General features: G+C 37.3%; 1 long non-coding RNA gene across 2 annotated transcripts in view; it reads left to right on the forward strand.

Annotated features, from left to right (window-relative positions):
• LOC120530256 overlaps positions 1 to 12,000 on the forward strand; it is a 39,396-nt gene extending 27,396 nt beyond the window's left edge. For both annotated transcript variants that reach the window (XR_005633931.1, XR_005633932.1), the window contains exon 3: positions 10,941 to 12,000. This is a non-coding gene — a long non-coding RNA (uncharacterized LOC120530256). The remainder of the gene's footprint in view (positions 1 to 10,940) is intronic.
• Positions 12,001 to 12,647: the final 647 nt, after the last annotated feature.

Below are 12,647 nucleotides of genomic sequence, written 5' to 3' on the forward strand. Positions count from 1 at the left end.
AGCGGGGCATTATGTATACAGGGGTTTGTTTGCTGTGTCCAATGCCTCATTTTATGGGATAAAAGCAATTCTTTTATAAATCAACTTTGCTTTCGCTGGTGTGATCCTGTACTTGTGGTGGTCTAGTCGGAAAGTAGTGTTGGTCACTCACAGCCTGGATCATTTCTTTATTTTTTTCTTTCTCTTTGCTGCTGTTCTAGGATGGCAGTGCATGTTATAATTATGCTGGCTCGGGGAGAGGTACAAAGTTAACCTATATCTTATATTGAAGATTGTTCTTGAGACAAAAGGAAGAAGGTAAAGGGAGTAACACTGTACCCTCTGAGCTTAGTAGACATATTTTCCAAAGGGTGCTAGAGAAATTCACCTTAAGCCACATTAGTAATAGATCTGGGTTTTAAGATATTAGTGAAGGTGTAAAGTCGCCTATGTGGTAATCAGAATAACCAGAAAAAATTTACAGGGACCATCAGTCTTATAGTATGAACTGGATAAATTGATAACAAAATGGGTGGATGGATTTTAGGGAAACGATGTGCAGAGTGGCCTCTGATGTGCTGTTACAGAGGAAAGAAAGTATTCAGAACCCTTCATTTTTTCATATTTTGTTATGTTGCAGGCTTTTGCTATAACCATTTAAATTCATGCTTTCCTCACATCAAGTAACACTCAATACCCCAGAAGGATAAAGCAAAAGCAACATGTTCAAAAGTTTTGCAAATTTATTAAAAATAAAAAACTAAAATATCTCATTGATGTAAGAATTCAGACCCTTTACTCGGTATTTAGATGAATCACATTTAACAGTGATTACAGCCTGGTATCTTCTTATGTATGATGTGACAAGTTTCTGCTCCTTGATTTGGAGATATTCTGCCATTCTTCTCTACAGACCCTCTGTAGCTTTGTCAGGTTGGTTGGAGACCTTATGTGGACAGCTATTTTAAAGTTTCCCCAGAGATGTTCAATTCAGTTCAAGCCCAGGCTCTGGACTCAATGACATTTTGGCTTGTATTTAGGGGCATTGTCCTGTTGGAATGTAAACCTTTAGAAAAGTCTGAAATCCAAAGCACTGGATCAGATTTTCTTTAAGGATACCTCTGTTCTTTTCTCTATTCAGCTTTCCCTTAAAAATGCCAGGTCTCCCAGTCCTATTTGCTGAAAAATAACCCCACAGCATGATGCTGCCACCACCATGCCTCACCATTTATGGCAAGCCAAATTAACATTTAGAGATATCTCAAAATGAATTTTGGATATCTTAAAATGTAATTTACTTTTTAAGATATCTGAAACTCGCTTTGAGATATCTTAAAATAATTTCCTTTACATTTTAAGATATCTGCAATACAAGATATCTCAAATGTATTTCAAGATATCTCAAATACAGTTTCAGATATCTCAAAATAATTGTGTCTGCATTTCAAGATATCTCAAATGAATTTTCAGATATCTTAAATTGACCTTTCATGCATTTTAAGATATCTTAAATGCATTTCAAGATATCTCAAAATCATTTCCTGTAAAATTGCCTATTATTTCAATGGGACTACTTGTTTATTATAAGATATCTTAAAATGTATTTGAGATATCTTGAAATGTGCAGGAAGTCATTTTAAGATATCTTGAAATGTATTTGAGATATCTGAAAATGGACAGGAAGCTGTTTTAAGATATCTGGAAATGTATTTGAGATATCTTAAATTGTATTGTAGATATCTGAAAATGCTATTGAGATATCTTGAAATAATTGAGTGTCCTTTTAAAGATATCTTAAAATGCATTTTAGATATCTTGAAATACAATTTGAGATATCTTGAAATACATTGTTAGATATCTGAAATGGAGCAGAGACCCATTTTAAGATATCATGAAATTAATTTTAGATATCTAAAAATGTATTTCAGATATCTGAAAAAAAATGAATTTCAAGATATCTTGAATGCTTTTAAGATATCTAAATTATATTTCGAGATATCTCAAAATAACTTCCTTCTCATTTCAAGATATCTCAAATTCATTTTGAGATATCTCGAAATAGACAGGAAGTCCCATTGAAAGAATAGGAAATGTTACAGGAAGTGATTTTGAGATATCTCGAAATGTATTTGCGATATCTCAAAATGCACAGGAACGTATTTCAAGATATCTCGAATTGCATTAAAGATATCTTAAAATGCATTTCAGATATTTCAAAATGTACAGCATATCATTTCAAGATATCTTGAAATCTATTTAAGATATCATAAAATGCTTTTAGATATCTTAAAATAGATGCATTTTTAGATATCTGTAAGTCAATTTGAGATATCTAAAATGCATTTCCAGATATCTTAAAATCCATTTTGAGATATCTCTAAATGTTAATTCGGCTTGCCATACACCATTAGAATGGTATTGCACAGGTGATAAGTGGTGGCTGGTTTCCTTCAGACATAATGCTAATCTTGGTTTTATCAACAACAATCAACAACAACAATATTTATTTATATATATATATAAATATACTTTACAGGATGAAGAAAGAGAAAAAAGACGAAATATAAAATTAGGCAATACTAATTAACATAGAATAAAGTAAGGTCCGATGGCTAGAGAGGACAGAAAGAACAAAAAATAAAACTCCAGACGGCTGGAGAAAAAAAAACAAAATCTGCAGGGGTACCAGGCCATGAGACCACCCAGTCCCCTCTAGGCATTCTACCTAAAATAAATGATCTAAATCAGTCCTCATGGTTTTCAGGCTTCACATGAATGAATTTGATGATGATGGTCATGTGGACTTCTGGCCTTCATTCCATCAATGTAGGGACTGCACGGTGCTTTGATCAGTGGTGGTGGCACAGATCGCCACCACAGAAAACCGGGAAAAGAACAGCAGAGAAAGCAGGGGTTAATACGGATTTCGGAGCCATGAAAAAAAAAGATAACTAAATACATATATACAGAATATCAGAGTTAAACTAAAATTAAGCTATGAGAAAGCCATGTTAATATAATGAATTTTTAGCTGTTTTTAAAGTGTGCCACTGTGTTAACCTGGTGAATTTCTATTGGTAAGCTATTCCAGATTTTAGGTGTTTAACAGCAGAAGGCCGCCTCACCACTTCTTTTAAGTTTAGCTCTTGGAATTATAAGCAGACACTCATTTGAAGAGCAGACCACAGAATCATGAGCTTCCCGCCACTTGAGCTTCTATGTGTCTTTTATGGAAGTCAAGATTGGTGTAGTGTTGTCGTGGTGGTTGAACTTCTAGAAATTTCTCCAATTTCCACACAGTTTCTCTGGAGCTCAGACAAAGTGACCATCAGGTTCTTGGTCACCTCTCTTACCAGGCCCTCAGTTTGGCCAGGTGGCCAGTTCTAGGAAGGGTTGTGGTTTGTTCCAGATATCTTCCATTTAAAAATTTATGAAGGGAACTGTGCTCCTGGGAGCCAGCTGCTGGATTTTTTTGCAGTCTTCCCCAGATCTGTGGCTGGACTTAATCCTGTTTCTAAGCTCTGCAGGTAGTTCCTTCAACCTCAGGGACAGACTTTTGCTCTGATACATATTTTAAGCTGTGGGACCTTATATAGACCGGTTTGAGCCTTTCATAATCATGTTCAAATAATTGAGTTGACCACATGTAGACTCCAAACATGTAGAAACATCTCAATAATGATCAATAGAATGGAATACACCTGAGCCAATTTTCAAGTGTCATAGCAAAGAGTATGAATAGTGACATTTTAGTTTATTACTATAAATATGCAAAAATTCCTAAAATCTTGTTTTTACATTGTCTTTGTAGGATATTGACTGCTACTTAATGTGGAGAAAAAAATAGTTTAAACAATTTTACCACAGGGCTATGAAAAATGTGAAGGGGTCTGAATACGTTCTGAAGCCAGGGCCGTCTTAATGCATGGGCACTCTGGGCAGTAGCTTGGGGGCCCCACGAGCATTGGGACCCCATGCTAATCTATGTATGTTGCAACTTGCTGAGTGAATGTGTAGGTAGGGGACCCGGTGCACTCCATTGCCCGATGGCCTATAATGTTGTCTGAAGCCATAGTAATTACATGAATTCTGTTGGGGCTGGGATATTTGCCAGAACTGCACACTGTGATGTTGATTGAGGTATTTTTAAAGAAGATATGTATCTGAGACTGCAGCAGAAGTGTGCAACTATTTCTGATTGGGGGCCACATGAGGAAACCAGCTTGTTGTGGAGGGCCGAACACATTCATCAAAGCTTGAATTAATGCAAACATATTATGTTTCTTTTTTTCACCATAATAAAATTATTATAGACCACATATTCACAGATTTAGTTTGATTTATTGAACATGCTTTCTAACACAACCTACTATTCCTGATTGTATAAAACAAACAAAAATAAATACATTATACTGCATTAATCACTGATAAAGTATTCTACTGTCTCTGTACCTTTGACAACTTAACAGGAAGAATGAAATCTTTGATGAGCTTCATCTACTGCACTGAAGTCAGGTGTAATTCCTGAGTACAGAAGTCAGATGGTCATCACTGAGAGAAAATCTGTACTTGGATTTGTTAAATTTCATTACTGAGAATGTCTGTGCACATATGTACATTATGTTGATTTAAAGAGGACAAGCATTCTCTGAGTTAATCTTCTCAAGTGTGGGAAAGTTTCCTTTTTGAGAGAATGGAAGAATGTCAGTAATGGCACTGACCTGAAGTGTTCTACCAGCAATGCATCAGACTGCAAGTTTATAAGTTCAAATTGTACCTCACTGGGGGCACTGTCCACGTCACTTGTAAAAGGAGAGGAGATGGTGAACATTTCACCATGCATTTCTCAGAACATGGCTGCATATCTGGTAAGCTGATCAGCAGATAGATTCCTCCCTTTCAGTGTGGGAAGGTGTGTTAATGTGTTCCTGTCTGCTTGATGAAAGAGAAACAGCAGCATGTCTAGGCTGTGTATATCACATGCAAAAAGAACTTTGCCTTGAAATTTTGTATTCAGTTCATTCATAAGTGCAGTGACATCAACAGCAAAAGCTAAATCTGATAGCCACTCAGCGCTTCTTATTTCAGGGATGGATTTTCATTTCATTTGGCAAATCTCTTAAATCTCTGATTTCACAAAGTGGACCTTTTTGAGCACTTTGCCCAAGCTTAGCTACCTGATAGCTGTGTGGTAGCCCAGATCAGAGTGATCTGTCTCATGTTCCTCCAACAGCGTAATAAACTGTTTGTGATTTAACTTCCTAGCCCTGATGAAATATACAGCATTTATTTTGTGTGGTGGGTGGAGTAATATGCTATAATCGGCGCTTGCTCCAATTATAATGTCAACCTCATGATTAATTTTCAGCACTGACTTAAATACCACTACTAAGTTAATAATACAATGTACAAATATGAGTTTTTGGGCCTGGTTAATCTCAGCCACTTGTTCTTGCATCCTTTTTAAAAGTCCAACATTTTTGCTAGTCACATTAGGAGAACCATCAGTTCCCTCACCAACTAACATTTCCCACTGCAGTCCTAATCTTTGCATTCACGTACTGACTTCAGTAAATAAATCCTTACCAGTTGTTCCTTTCACTGACTGCATAGAAGCCTGCAGTTCCTCTGTCATTTCAAAGTCTTTTATTCCTCTCACAAAAATCAGCAGCTGCACTGTGTCACGAACATCATAACTCTTATCCAAGGCGACATTTTTCACCGTGCATTTTAGCTGTAGTACCAAATTCCCCACAATTTCTTCAATCTGTCTTGTAACCATTTGCTGTGAGAGGGACAGATATTCAAACGCATCCTTCTTCTCAGAGGGTTGCCACCGACTCCAATAAGCACTCTTTAACAAGTTCCCCATCAGAAAAAGGTTTGCTTCTTTTCACAATTTTGTGAGGTAATATATAGCTGGTTTTTACTTTCCCTTCCTTTTCTGTATGAAGCTTTGTAAAAAGACTTTGGAGTTTAGTTAACAATTCCTCTGCAATCTTTACCTTCTCCTCTTCAGGTAAATATCTGTATTTTTTGGCGTGCTTGGTCTCAAAGAGACAGCTTAAGTTGTAGTCTTTAAATGCAGCGATGTGCTCTTTACATACCAAACAGATTGCTTTACTGCTATGTATTTGCACAAAATGCAGACAGGACGCAGACTAACAACAGGTGTCATCTTCCTTTATTTGCTATAACATGAACAATCTCTGTGTCACCCTTTCTCTGATGCAGTCTCCCTCAATTTACCATACATATCAATTCTGATCTGCGTCTGCACAGTCATATCTAACTGTGATGCAGACTTGCACGAACCAGAAAAGTAGTTGCTGTCCGCACCTTCCACAGGCCAGACAGAACCATACAGGCCATACAATGATCAGGTCTGGTTTACAATGTCCCTAAAAAACAATTAATTTTTAGAATCAAATTAATACAGTAAAAAGACTTTTGTTTTGTTCAATAAATGGATATCTTCCGTCTCCTTGGTATTATTTTGGATAGATAATACTTGTTGAAAATCATTGCTTATGGGGAAGTTTCCAAAGACCAGAAGACAACAAATGTCATTTCATCAATGTGATTCACATAATCCTGGTAACTAAAGCCCTGTGATCTTGTCATGTATTACTGGAAAATTAATGGAAGCATTTATTAAAAACAAGGTACACAAATACACATCTATTGCTGGAGTTTTAATGAGCAGTTAAAAATGGTAGTGTTTTACTTACATAGTAGGATTTTATCAGAAAACAACAAACCATTAAGTTATAATGGTGTATGCAATTTTATTTATATTTTTTTTTTATTTAATTAGAAGCTAGTAATCAAAGTACAAAAGGCAAGAATTCAGGATATAATGGGCTGACGTGTCTTTTATTGGCAGAGAAAACCATAGATTAGGGTTAGAAGAACTTTTATCTGAGGTTACGTAAATAGTGGATCAGTGCTGGAGCTCCTGGTCTTTTAATTTATATACTATACCTGATTTGGTGTAGATTAAAATTTAAGTAACTGCTTCAATTTGCAGATTACTCAATGTTAGGTGGATTGGCAAACACACTAGAGCCAGCACAATCATAAAAGAGTGAACTGTCTAAGGTTGAGGCTTGAACAGATACAGGGAAATTAAAGTTTAATGTAAATAAACATGTTTGTACACAAGAAAGTAAAAATACCTGATACACTGTCACTACATTGCAAGGGTCTGAAATGTAAAGGCATAACATACTTCAGCTGATTAAAGGATAAGTTTGGTATTTTACAAGTTAAAATTATTTCTTCACTATCATCCATCCATCCATTATCCAATCCGCTATATCCTAACTACAGGGTTACGGGGGTCTGTTGGAGCCAATCCCAGCCAACACAGGGTGCAATGTAGGAAACAAACCCCAGGCAGGGTGCCAGCCTACCTCAGGGCACACACACACACACACACACACACACACACACTAGGGGCAATTTAGGATTGCCAATGCACCTAACCTGCATGTCTTTGGACTCTGGGGAAAAAAACTGGAGTACCTGGAGGAAACCCAGGCAGACACGGGGAGAACATGCAAACTCCACACAGGGAGGACCCGGGAATCAAACCCGGGTCTCCTAACTGCGAGGCAGCAGCACTACCCACTGCGCCACCGTGACACCCCTTCAGTATCATGATATGTGTTAATTTGCCACATGAAATTGCATTCTAAAGTGAAGCATATTTTATAAGTCTTAAATAATACTTAGTCCACTCCTGCATTTGATAATGGAGTATACCAGTGTACTTTTATGAAAAAAGTCTTAAAACTTACCAAATACCAGGGATTTGCAAGGATGAGGGTCTCAGCCCCCTCTTTAATTATCATGTGCTGTGTTATACATTTTTACATAATAAGAGTAGGTGGTGGGTGTCTCCCTCATGGGTTTCATAAGATCCTTCCATGTGTATAGAATTGAAGAGTAGAGGGGCAGTTCCCCTTGCATTTTACTTGAATCTACCATGTATAGAGCAGTGGCTGTCCCACTTGAGGTTTCACGCAAGTCTTCTGTGTGTATAAAATCAGAGAGAGTGGGGGGATCCCCCATGGGGTTTCGCTCAAGTAAAACACGTACATAAAATCTGTGTGTGCTTGTTCTCCTTGGAGTTTTTAGGATTCTTCCATGTACATAAAATTTAAGAGTGGTTATAGGGGGCATGGTTCCTTTTGGGTTTTCATTGTATTACATTGAGAAAGGGTTAAGTTTTATAGGATGGAGAAAAACATCAGGGGCTTGATCCTGTGTAACTGGCACTGAAATATCTAGGGCTTGCCATTAAAGATCCGAAGCCCCACTCCCAATACCAGTGCCAAATACATCTATTTTTCAAGCCACTATGTACTGATTGACATCTTGAGATTCCACAAAAATTGCATATCATTGTTGTTTTAAAAAGGAATAAAAGTAAGAAGCAAGTCAGTATTGTTAGATTCAGCCATTTTATGTGAGATGCAGCCATTTTAAAAGGAGACTGGCTGTGCATTTCACTTTGCTGCAAAGAACAGACAGGCAAGCTAGAAACATAACGTTACCTCAAGGAAATAGCAACAAGAATCTGTAATAAAATTACTTTTTTCCCAGAACTTTTGTTGTCAGAAGCATGCCTCAGTAACTCAGATGGCACATTTCCTTAAATCGAAAATTTTAATACTTCAAAGTTGACGTATTTGGTAAGTTTTAAGGCTTTTTTCAGAATGGGACATGTGGCAAATGAATATATACCATGATTGTAACTTTGACTCAAAAGTACTGAGTTTATCTTTAACATATTTGGAAGGACACATCTAGAGGACTGGGTGCAGTTTTGTTCTCCAAATCATAAAAGTAACATACCAGGACAAAAGAAAGCCGACATGAAAACTTTTACACTGAATCCATGACTGCAGGGAATGAGCTTTTTTAAGTCTGAACAGATTACTATGGAACAGTATATTGTCAGGGATGCCAGGGACCATGACCCGGCCAGGACGCCAGGAGGGACCGGAAGAGGGTCAGAGCCCTGCCTGGATCACGTGGGGTTTGCCTTCCGGGTTGCTTTGGGGGCCACGGGTCAAGGGCATGGAAGCCTTTCCGTGTAGGGGCCCGTGGTCACCGCCAGGAGGCACCCCAGTGCCTTGGGGACCTGTTACCCCAGCACTTCCGCCACACCAGGAAGTGCTGGGGGGAAGATTTATGACGGCGCCCGGAGAGCAGCCAGGAGGACAGCCGGCACTTCCGCCACACTGGGGCGTGGCCAGAAGAAGATTGCCGGGAACACCTGGGGCTCATCCGGGTCCTCTATAAAAGTGGCCGTCTCCATTCATTCGAGGCTAGAGTTGGGTGGAAGGAGGACGAGGCAAGAGGAACTGTGGAGGCGGCCCGAAGACAAGGCATTGTGGCCAGGATTGTGACTGTTTGGGGTTTGTGCACGTGATTAAGGTCTGTGTGACCAATGGACTGGGGTCTTTGTGACCATTATTATTATTGTAAAACTGTAAAATAAACGTGTGGTGGTTTTAAGACAACATGTCCGCCTGTCTGTGTCCGGGTCAAGTTCACAATATACATTTAGGGGTTAGTTCAGGAAAATTAAAACTAGTATCTTATAATTATTTCTTCAATTGAAAGACATGCTATCCATTGGAAGTTGTTTAAGGATAAATTCCACACAAATACTATAAAGTATTTCTTCACACATATAAATGGCCTTGGAACCCCTGCAGATTTTGTTTTTTACTGCAGACAATCTTTTTTATTTTTTGTATGTTTGTTTTTTTCTGTTCTCCTGGCCATCTGACCTTACTTTGCTACATAGTATTGCCTAATCTTATGTATGTTTCATATAAACTTTTCTTTCTTCATCTTGTAAAGCACTTTGAGCTACACCATTTTAATGAAAATGTGCTATATAAATAAATGTTGTTATTGATGTTGGTTGATGAACTACATGAAAGTAATTCTCACATGTTCTTTTTGACAAGAATACTTTAAAACCTTTAAACTTCAAACCTGAAATCTGTAAAATGTTGGGTGAAAATCAAATGACAAGCTACACTGGATTAAATAGCTTTCTCTTGTCTAAGTCTTTACTTATATTCTTATAGTTTGAAAGAGGATTTGTCTTAAGGGGTAGAAAAATATAAGATGAATTTTGTGTTGCTAGTTATGAAAGCAGCATGTTTTTTATAATTTCAAGACATAGATGTGTATATAATTTAACAATATTTATTCGGTGTTGTTTGTAGTGCATAATGAAGAATGAGGTTTTATAACATCTATTTGCATGAGGAAAAAATTACTTGAGTAAATAGAGTCTATATACAAATATGTCCTTCGTAGACAAGAGTTAATAAACTAGAAACATAAATCTTGCTAATCTTCTAATTAACAAAAAAATATTATTTTAATATGGCTATTTACTTTTTATTCTTTTGGGTGATCAAATGTATTATTTAATAGGGATATCTGTGTATTCAGAACATATTATATGCATTCCTGAAATAATAACTAGTTTCATCTTTCAAATACATCACAGGAATAGATTAAGCTTCTCACATCCCCATCATTGTAATTAGTTTATTTCCACCTTTTCTTATGTGTGATGAAGGAACTAGAAGTATGAAGTATATGCTTAAATTCTTGCTTTATTAATGTATTATTGGGCATATACTATCACTGTTAGTGATGCACAGTGTTGGCAGATTCATCACTTGTACCATACTTAGGTTTGATTATTAAATCCTGATTATACAGTAGTTTAGAAAAGTTAAATTTAATATAATGGCTTTAACCCTGATGGATAAGTATTTTTTCAGTAAGAGTCAGTATCATAATTCAATAAAGAGACATAGCGAAAAAGTGTTTAGCACTTGTCATGCATAAGTGAGGTAAGAAGTACCGCCTGGGGTGAGTAGGGGCACTGACGCTAACATTGTCTTCTCCTTCCTCCCCAGCAGCCAAGAAAAAATACCCAAGAAGGACGACTGACTCTACCACATCACCCAGAGAACACTCCAACTCTTCTTGTCTCAGCCCTTCAAGGCTGGATATTTCCCAGAAGGTGGTATCAGATACTAGAGTAACAGTAGGAAGCACAGTGCTCCTGAATCCCTACCGAAGTGCTAAAGCCAAAGAATATTGCTTGTTACAATTAAAAGGGGTCATCAGGGTGGTATCCAAACCTTTCTTTGACTCTTCAACTTGTATGCCTATCCGGCCACTCATACACACCACTGCCTCATGAATCTGGGTTTGAACTCCACTCCTGCTTGCTCTCTGTGTGGAGTCTGCTGTTCTCCCTGTTTCTGTGGTTACTCGGTTTTCCTTTTACATCTCCTTATGCATGTTAGGTTAATATGTAAACTATAAAAAGTACATTGTCCCTGTGAAAGTGTAAACATGTAAGGCCTGCAATGGAGGTGCCCCCCTTTCATTTCTAATGTCTGCCTTGTGTCTGACGCTGCCAGGACAGGCTCGATGCTGACCCTAAACTAAATTAAACAGGTTTAAGAATATTATGCTGTCATGTAATGATAACAACTAACAAATTAAAAATTAGAACGGTTATTCTTTACTATACAAGCCTTTAGTGCAAATGTATGTTAAGGTACTTATCATAAATTTGCTTAGACAAATTAGCAGAGCCAGGTCTGATCAGAATTTCTTTTATTAGACTTTTTCAGCGTAACAGTAAAACACTAGTGTTTATATCAAGTATTGTCTCACCCTTTAAATCTTCTCATTCAGATTTTATCTCTTTTGATTTAGTCTTTTATAAAGCATTGGTATTGCCTTTTTGTTTTTCTTAAAATATTCTAAGGATCAGCGAAATGGAAAGATAAATATGGAGATACATGTAGCAACACATCATGTGTGAGACTGGTTTTATTAAGTTCTGTAATACATATTCTAAAAGGGAGTATCAGGGAAGTATGTAAGGATAGTTCAGGTTATGTATGAGGGAGACTACACAAATGTGAAAAATAGTGTAAGAATCACAGACAGGTTTGCAGTTATGGCTGAGGTACATCAAGGATCATCTTTAAGCCCATGTCATTTTGATCTACTGTAGTTATGGATATATTTGCTAGGTGAATAATAGAGTGAGTCCTATGATGAGTGGTATTTGCGGATGATATTGTGCAATGTGGCACCTTGAAGAATATTGTGGAAAGGAAACTGGAGGAGTGGAAAGGGTCTATGAAGGACAGAGGCCTTAAGATTAGTGGGAAAAGACAACATATCTAAGATACAAGGGACAAGAACAAGATGGAGGTAGAAAGGCTTAAAAGCATGGAAAAGTTCAAATATTTGGATCAACAATAGTAGGGGATGGAGAGCTAGATTCAGAAATAAACCATAGAATGCCATCAGGTTAGAAAAACTGGAAAATGTAGCGGAAGTGTTAAGTGCCCAAATAGTTAGTGCAAGAATGAATGGTAAACAGTGACCAGACCAGCACTGTCGTATGTACTAGAAACCCGGGCACTTAAAGAATGAAATGAAAGGAATGAAAGGAAACTGGAAGCAACAGAAATGAGGAGGTTGAAATGAATGTATGGAAAGGTTTAAACGATATCAGGTATCAGAGAGAATCACAGATGCAGTTAAAGTTGGGGAAATCCCTAAAAAAATAAGAAGGAATGTTAAATTGTTATAAG

Source organism: Polypterus senegalus, chromosome 5, assembly GCF_016835505.1.
Source record: "Polypterus senegalus isolate Bchr_013 chromosome 5, ASM1683550v1, whole genome shotgun sequence".
In the NCBI taxonomy this organism is placed as follows: domain Eukaryota; kingdom Metazoa; phylum Chordata; class Cladistia; order Polypteriformes; family Polypteridae; genus Polypterus; species Polypterus senegalus.